This window comes from Herpailurus yagouaroundi, unplaced genomic scaffold (genome assembly GCF_014898765.1).
Source record: "Herpailurus yagouaroundi ecotype Mexico unplaced genomic scaffold, PumYag 192, whole genome shotgun sequence".
NCBI classification, from domain to species: Eukaryota; Metazoa; Chordata; class Mammalia; order Carnivora; family Felidae; genus Herpailurus; species Herpailurus yagouaroundi.
Genome location: NW_024412423.1, coordinates 11,213,305 through 11,222,462, shown reverse-complemented (window position 1 = coordinate 11,222,462; position 9,158 = coordinate 11,213,305). Strand labels below are relative to the sequence as shown.

The following is a 9,158-nucleotide window of genomic DNA, read 5'->3' as shown; positions in this document are numbered from 1 at the left end:
CCTCCGCGGCGGAGGGCGCGGGGCTCTGGGCTCCCGGGTCCGGGCCCGTAGGGCGGCGGAGCGGAGCTGGGCCCGGAGGAGGCGGGGCCTGCAAACCTGTGAGTCTGCAGAAAAGGGGTGTGCGCGCCTCCGCGCCAGGCGCCGGGACCGGGCCGCACCCGGGCGCTCCCTGTCCTTCGGGCGCCCGCCCGCGCTGTGTCTGCAGTTCCCGAGACGCCACCCGAGCGGATGGCGGGACCGCGGGCGACAGAAAAGCATGGAGCTCCTGGGTTCGGTTTCGGATGCTTGGGTTTTCGTTTTTAACTCTCGGCTGGCAGGAACAGCAGCGAACCCTCCCAACTTTTTACCCAGACTTTTCTATTTGCCTTAGAGTCCAAGGTCAGCGTCTCGTTCTGAGTTCGCCCGCGAAGCTGGGGATGGTATTGTAATACTGAACCTGAAAGTCAGCGGGCCACAGACACCCACGTTCTGGCTTCTAGGTCCAATTCTAAAATACTGCCTCTGAGTATCTGTGGCGTTTTAACCAGAAGACAGACACACACACGAGGAAGAAAAGAGAAGAAGGAAGAAAAGAAAAGAGAGGGCCCGAATGTGCTCTTCAGGCCAGGACCAGATAAACTGAAAGTGCCTAACAGATGAAATGTTAGCAGATTACCTTTGCAAACTCTGCCTTAAAGCATGGAGGGGCGCCTGGGTGGCTCAGTCGGTTAGGCGTCTGCCTTTGGCTCAGGTCATGATCTCTCAATTTGTGGGTTCCAGCCCCACGTCCGGCTCCGTGCTCACAGCTCAGGGCCTGGAGCCTGCTTCGGATTCTGTGTCCCCCTCTCTCCCTGCCTTTGCCCCGCTCATGCTGTCTTAAAAATAAATAAACGGTAAAAAATAAATAAATAAAGCATGGAGCAGAATAGAAACTTGGAGGTGACTTGTGGGTCACATTATGACGTGACCAGCCAGTGAGCTTTGGGGCTGCAGGCAATCAGCTTCTCAACCTCACAAGGCAGAGATCAAAAAGTCCCACACTCTATTGTCAACCCACAGATCAAAGAGTCCCACACTCTATATCCTCAGAGCCAGCCAAGTGCCCCTAAACACGTGCTTCCAACTCTGTGTGCTCTGGAGGCCAGGGGCATTACAACTTGGTAAGCTCTGAAGTTTATCCTGAGCCCCTAAATCATGGGAAAAGACAAAGCATCAGGCCCTTTCCTTTAAGAACTTGGCTGATGTGCGGGTTGCCTGGGTGGCTCAGTAGGTTAAGCGTCAGACTTCGGCTCAGGTCATGATCTCGGCTGACAGCTCAGAGCCTGGAGCCTGCTTCAGATTCTTTGTCTCCCCTCTTTCTGCCCCTCCCATGCTCATGCTCTGTCTCTCTCTCTCTCTCTCTCTCTCTCTCTCTCTCAATAACAAACGTTAAAAAAAAAAAAAAAAGAAAAGAAAGAACGGGCCTGATGTGGACCTACAAAATCTCATTAGCCTCATCTGAAGACCTGTCTGCTGACCCACACACTTGCGACTCCAGCATCCGCCCCTCGGAACTCCATGCCTCAGCAGAAATCTGTGCCCCGTGACCAGACTCGTCTTCCTCTTTTCTTCTGCTGGCCAGCACCATCTCATGTTAGGAAACAGCTCTATGGACACCATGCTGTCTGAGTTTAGAGCCTGGTTTATAGGTTCTCTTAAGCCTCTGGTGACTATCACTGGGTGTTTTGTGATTCACTTCTCTGCCTCACCCAGTAGGTTTTAGGGCATATACCTTTAAAAACATTTTTTTTATCCTCTGCTTGGCACTTTGCCTGGCACATTTTTCTTGAAAGCCTTGCATAAGCATTTAAATAATCTCTACAGGGGCGCCTGGGTGGCTCAGTCGGTTAAGCGGCCGACTTCGGCTCGGGTCATGATCTCGCGGCCCGTGAGTTGGAGCCCCGCGTTGGGCTCTGTGCTGACAGCTTGGAGCCTGGAACCTGTTTCGGATTCTGTGTCTCCCTCTCTCTGACCCTCCCCTGTTCGTGCTCTGTCTCTCCCTGTCTCAAAAATAAATAAAACGTTAAAAAAAAATAAATAAAAAATAAATAATCTCTACAAAAGCAGCAGAATGCAGCAGGTACTATGGCAGATGCTATTAACTACCCTGTCTCAGTATTAAGCTTTCTGATAACCCCATGAGGAGGTGTGATCTGCTGTAGGACTTGAAAGAACTAAGAGGTAGTGTTTCTTTGTTGTTGTTGTTGTTGTTGTTGAAGTTTGTTTTTATTTATTTTGAGAGAGAGAAGGGGGTAGGGCAGAGAGAGAGAGACGGAGATAAAATCCCAAGCAGGCTGTGTGCGGTCAGCACAAAGCCCAACACTGGGCTCGAACTCATGAACCATGATTTCATGACCTGAGCCAAAATCAAGAGTTGGATGCTTAACTGACTGAGCCACCCAAGGCACCCCCTGTCTTGTGTGTGTGTGTGTGTGTGTGTGTGTGTGTGTGTGTGTTTTGAATAATAATGGTGACGTGCCAGGTTGGCTCAGTCAGAAGAGCATAGGACTCTTGATCTCGGGGTTTTGAGTTTGAGCCCCATGTTGGGTGTGGAGATTATTGGAAAAAAAAATCATGAGTCTTAAAGTTTAAAAAAAATGAATAAAATAGGGGCACTTGGGGGGCTGGGTCGGTTAAGCATCTGACGTCAGCTCAGGTCATGATCTCATGGCTTGGGGGTTCGAGCCCCACGTGGGGCTCTGTGCTGACAGGTCACAGCCTAGAGCCTACTTTGGATTCTGTGTCTCCCCCTCGCTCTGCCCCTCCCCCATTCATGCTCTGTCTCTCTGCCTCTGAAAAATGAATAAACCCTAAATAAATAGATAAATAAATAAATAAATAAATAAATAAAATCTTTAAAAAAAAGTCTCAGTGGTTAATGTAACAGGATTATGCAATCATAAAATCCTTGTGCTAGAGATTGCTGAGCAAACTTTTAGCATGCTTTCTACACTCTCCTACCCCAAAGCCTGCTAGTAACCTGGCATATACATTTTTGTCTGGCATCGCTCACCTGTTTACCCGTTGAACTGAACAGGCAGAAATGTGTGGATCTATGAAGATCTGACAGAACGGTCCAAGTGAAACCTATTTGCTGTATTCTAATAGCTGTGTATAATTTAATTTTGCCTTGCTGAAAATCCAATATGTGGGTGTGTTCTTGGGGTCTATCGGCTCAGCCATAAGTGGTATCGCTATTATTTCAGTTATTATAGATGGCGTAATTGAGGCTTAGACAAATAAGTAACTATGAAATTCCTAGCTAATAGAAGACCTTAATTTTTTTAAAGAGCTAAATTTCTTTTCTTTTTCTTTCTTTCTTTTTTTGGGGGGTGTGAGGGGGAGAGGGAGAGACAGAGTATGATTGGGACCAGAAGAGGGACAGAGGGATAGGAAAAGAGAGAATCTTAATGGAGTCAGATGTGAGGCTTGATCTCAGGACTATGAGATCATGGCCTGAGCCTAAATCAAGTTGATGATTAACTGACTGAGCCACCCAGGCTAAATTTCTAACCAAATTATGTGAGTAACCACTAAGAAGGGGAGAAAAGAAGAACACTAAAGAGAACATGGCAACTATTTTATCCTGTTGTTCCTACATAATTTTTAGACTTACTCTACGATCAGAGACAAGCCAGGTAAATTTTTTCTCAGAACCTTAATAAAAATACATGGCAAATACATAGGTAAGACATTGAACAGTTAGTATCTGTTAATAAAAGTAAAAAATATGGGGCACCTGGCTGGCTCAGTCGGTTAAGCTCTGACTTCAGCTCAGGTCATGATCTCACCGTTCCTGAGTTCGAACCCCATGTCGGGCTCTGTGCTGACAGCTCAGAGCCTGGAGCCCGCTTTGGATTCTGTGTCTCCCTCTCTTTCTGCCCCTCCCCTGCTCACACTCTGTCTCTGTGTCTCAAAATTAAATGTTTAAAAAAATTTTTTTAAACAAAAGCAAAAAATTTGCATAACCAAAATAATAAAATTCTGTTAGAATCCAGGTATAAAACTCTTATAGTAAAAATACCATATTTACATAATACTGGGTAGAAATATATTTTAGCAATACAAACTACTTAAAACACCAACTTATATTAGTTTTTGACCTGAGTTCAAGAGTTGAATGCTCTAACGACTGAACCAGCCAGGCACCACTATATTAGAAGTTTTGACCAAAATCTATCAGGAATGTATTACATATTCAACACTCAATTATAAGACTAATACATCATGACCAAATAAGATTTATCCCAGCAACATAAAGGTGGTTATGTTGGTGGATTTCCTAAACATTAGGAAATCCGTTGACGCATTTCTTAGCATCATATTAGAAAAGAAAAAAAACCAAATGAATATTTCAACGAATCCTAAAAAAAATCATTAATAAATCAGTGTAGCACTTCCTAATAATTCTTAGACTAGGAAGAGCTAGAAACATCTTTTTTTTTCTTTTAAAGCTTAGCATTTATTTTGAGAGAGAGAGAGAGAGAGAGAGAATCATGTGCATGAGTTGGCAAGGGGCAGAGAGAGAGGGAGAGAGAGAATCCCAAGCAGGCTCCACACTGTCAGCACAGAGCCCGACACAGGGCCTGATCTCATGAACCATGAGATCATGACCTGAGCTGAGATCAAGGATTGCACGCTTAACAGACTGAACCACCTCGGCGCCCACCTTTAGCTTAATAAAGGTTAACTACCATAATCCCACAGCAAATCTATTCAGCATTATATGAGGAGACATCATAACAGTACCAATAAGTGTATCACAACTGTTCTTTCACATTTTGCTGGAAGCCAGTGAAATAAGACACGTAAAAGACCTAAGAGGTACAGATATTGGATAGGAAGAAAGAAAACCAAGGTTATGTGTAGATGAACTCTACATAGAACACAGTCAACTAAAAAATTATTAGAATTAATTAAAGTTTCATAAAGGCACCATATATTAAATCAATATATACTAGTCAGTAGATTTCTTATACAATAGCTTTCTTACACACTAACAATCAGTTAGAAAACAACATTGGGAAAAACAAAAGATATCACCAGTAACAACCTTTAAAACTTATAATGTCTAAGGATACACTTTACAATAAATGTTCAAGACCTTTTGAAGAAACATAAAAAACTTTATTAAAGGACATAAAGAAAGGTCTGCAAATAGTTACAGCATGTTCCCAGATGGAAAGAATCAATTATTTTAAAGATAGGAGATTTCACCAATATGATTTATAAAGTCAATGCAATTAAAACCCCAATAAGCTAAGAAAAGTGACAAGCTGGTTCTAAAATTCACATGAAAAATGAATAGTCAGGGCAAGTTTGAACAAGAAGAAACATGAATTAAGGCATAAGTTAATTTACAGGACATCAAACATTATAAAGATATAACACAGACCTTCTTTGACTTACAATGGGGTTATGTCCTGAGAAACCCATTATCAGCTGAAAATAGCGTTAAGCCAAAAATGCATTTAATACTTGCTTAACCTAGTGAACATCGAGTCTTAGCCCACAATGTCCAGAACATGTCCAGAATGTTTCTGTTAATCTACATTTGGGCAAAATCATCAAACACAAAGACTATTTTATAACCAAGTATTGACTATCTCCTGGAATTTATTGAATACTGTATGGAACATCTAAAAAAAAAAAAAAAGAATGCTGTAGGTGTGTTAGTTGTTTACCCGTGTGATCTCCTGGTCGATTGGGAGCTATGGCCGCCCAGCATCACAAGAGAGTATCATACTGCACATCATCAACCTGAGAGAAGGTGCAAATTCAAAATGTGAAGAATGGGTATTGCTTTGGCACCAGGATAAAGGCAAAAACTCTTGAGCTAAACCAGCATAGGTCAGGGAGTGTCTGTAATAAAGCCAGGGTCATCCTGGAACCGAATGAGACAATGCTCCAGGGACCCAAGTAGTCCGGAAACAGATTCCTGAATATACGGCAATGTAGCATGAACCACACAGTGTTATTTCAAACTCATGGCGGGGGAGGGGGGGGGGGAGGGAAGTAGTCAACAAATGGTATTTACTTAGCTTTCATAAATGTTTAAATTGTAAAATTTCAACACGTGTTAAAAATAAATGGTGTTTAGATAAATGGTATAGAGAAGAGTTTATAGACAACTGGCTATCCATTTGAAAGAAAAATAAAATAGGTTTTAAAAATGAATTCCAGGGGTGCCTGGGTGGCTCAGTCAGTTAAGCATCCGACTTCGGCTCAGGTCATGATCTCGCGGTCCATGAGTTCAAGCCCCGCGTCAGGCTCTGTGCCGACAGCTCAGAGCCTGGAGCCTGTTTCAGATTCTGTGTCTCCCTCTCTCTCTGACCCTCCCCCGTTCATACTGTCTCTCCCTGTCTCAAAAATAAATAAACGTTAAAAAAAATTAAAAATTAAAAATGAATTCCATACAGAGTAAAAATCTCTATGAAAAAGCAAAGCTATAAAAACCTTCATGTGGACGAAATCTTATTACAATATACAAAATGTCAAAGACATTAATGGAAAGCTATTTTAGACTAGATAAGGATTTAAAATTACACTTGACCCCTGAATAAAATAGGGGTTAGGAGCACTGACTCCCCCTGCAGTTAAAAATCCATGTATAACTTGGGGCGCCTGGGTGGCTCAGTCAGTTAAGCGTCCGACTTCAGCTCAGGTCATGATCTTGCGGTTCGTGGATTTGAGCCCCGCGTGGGGCTCTGTGCTCACAGCTCGGAGCCTGGACCCTGCTTCGGATTCTGTATCTCACTCTCTCTCTGCCTCTCCCCCGCTCACACTCTGTCTGTCTGTCTCTCTCTCAAAAATAAACATTAAAAAAATCTTTTTTGATCCACGTATTACTTTTGACTCCCAAAAAACTAAAGTACGTATAGCTTACTCTTGACTAGAAGCCTTACCCAGAACATAAACCTTCAATTACACATTTTGTATGTTAGATGTATTATATACAGTATTCTTTCAATAAAGAAAGCTTAGAGAAAAGAAAATGTTAAAATCATAAGAAAGAAAATACAGGTACCATAATATACTGTATTTATAAAAAATTCCACGTGTAAGTGGACCCGCACAGTTCAAACCCATGTTGTTCAAAGGTCAATTGCAATGTAAGCCAAAGAGAATAAAGTTTAAAAAAACATTCAACAAGCAGAGAGAAATATTTTCAACCTGTATAACAGAGGACTAATGTACATTATACACGTAAAGAGTACACAATTTTTTTAACAGCATAATAGGAAATGTTCACAGTTCGAACAGGCATTTCCCAGAAGAATTCAATTGGGCCCAAAGATCTGTGTTAAATGTTTATTAGCACATAACAAATTACCTCCCGCCACAATTTAGCAATTAATACTTATCATCTCTCACGGTTTCTATGGGTCAGGAATCTGGGAGCAGCTTTGGCTGCCGTCAAAATATCCACCAAGGCTCAGTCATCTCCAGAGTCTACTTACTGCACTATGGGACCCACCAACGAGGTGGGTCACTCACATGCCTGGCAAGTTCATGTTGGTCACTGGCAGGAGGCCTCCGCTCCTGTCCTCTTGGATCTTTCCATCTGTCCCTCTGCATATCCGGAAAACATGGAGGCTGGCTTCCCCCAAGGCAAGAAATGTACGAGCTAAGGACAGAGACCACAGTGAAACCACACAATGAATGCTCCGTTGCTGTTAAAAAAAAGAAACAAAGAAAACCTATCTAGAGAGCTCTGGGTTACGATAGCAAATTGAACATCCATAACTGATTTCACGTTTTCCTCCAGCCCCAGTAAAACTACAAGGAACTTTCCCTTTTTTTCCCTTACACCCATAAAAATAGGGAAAACAGGAGAAGAGAGAACAGCAACAAGATATTTGTGAGCTACAAAGCAGATGGATGAGAAGTAACTGTTGTAGCAAACAAGAAAAAGCTGAATTTCAATGGGAAAGCTGAAAACCAGCCTGATTTACACAGCACAGCAGTCAAAGGCACAGCAACAGGGAACAGCAGGTGCCTCCCAGAATGGGAGGGGGCTGGCTGCAACTAGGAAGATGGAGTGACACCTAGCTGAGAATCGGGAAGACCCCTTCCTTCATCACCTCCTCACCTCCATGCTATTCTAGACGTGCTGGAGGTTATGTCCTCAAGAGAGGGGACAAGACAGAGTCCTCGCATTGTAAGTTGACACCCTGTCTGAGGGTCTGGGGGTGGTGGCAATATACATGCCGAACGATGAACGTTGAAAACTTTCCTACCTTCCAGGCAGGAAACAGGAAAAGCATTCTCTGGAAAATCTGACCAGCCCAAGAGGAGAAATCTGGAGACACCCACATTGGAAATTTCCTACAAACAGCTCAGTGAGATCACTCTTCAGTGATGCTTAAATCTCACAGGTCCCATGACTATGCTCAGAGCACCCAACTGGCTTTCGCTGCTAAACGTGTTTCACTGCTAAACGTGAAGAGGCATTCAGTGATTAATAGGTATCTGAGGAAAGCATCTAACGTGAAAGAGAGGCCAAAATAGAGAAAATAATTTTGAGGATACAGAAACGGGGAGGAAAATAACTTTAAAAAGTACAATAAAAAGTAACATTCTCAGAGAGATACAGGCCTTAAAGATAGGACTGGTCAGGGGCACCTGAATTCCTGGTCAGTTCCATGTCTGACTCCAGCTCAGGTCATGATCTCATGGTTCACGAGTTTGCGCCCCGCATGGGGCTCTCTCCTGTCAGCACAGAGCCTGCTTCAGATTCTCTGTCTCCCTCTCTTACTGCCCCTCCCCCACTTGCTCTCTCAAAAATAAACATAAAATAATTTTTTAATGTTTATTTATTTCTGAGAGAGAGAGAGAGAGAGAGAGAGAGCGCTTGAGCAGGGAAGGGGCAGATAGAGAGGGAGACACAGAATCTGAAGGAGGTTCCAGGCTCTAAGCTGTCACCACGGAGCCTGAAGCGGGGCTCGAACTCGTGAACTGTGAGATCATGACCTGAGCCAAAGTCAGATGCTTAAACGACTGAGCCACCCAGGTGCCCCCAAAATAAATAAACATTAAAAAAAAAATAGGAATGATCACAAAACAAAGAAGTATAATCAGAGAGTAGAAAAAAACGACAGAAATGGAAAATAAGAAAGAAAAATATTGGCCCAAGTCCG

The 9,158-nt window shown here is 43.1% G+C and overlaps 1 long non-coding RNA gene across 1 annotated transcript; it reads right to left on the bottom strand.

Moving 5' to 3' along the window:
• Nucleotides 1–7,315: 7,315 nt before the first annotated feature.
• Nucleotides 7,316–8,720, bottom strand: LOC121010605 (uncharacterized). The gene is made up of 2 exons (XR_005781281.1): nucleotides 8,111–8,720; nucleotides 7,316–7,691 (listed from the first exon to the last, which is right to left on the bottom strand). It is a non-coding gene; the product is annotated as an uncharacterized LOC121010605 (long non-coding RNA).
• Between the last annotated feature and the right edge of the window lie 438 nt (nucleotides 8,721–9,158).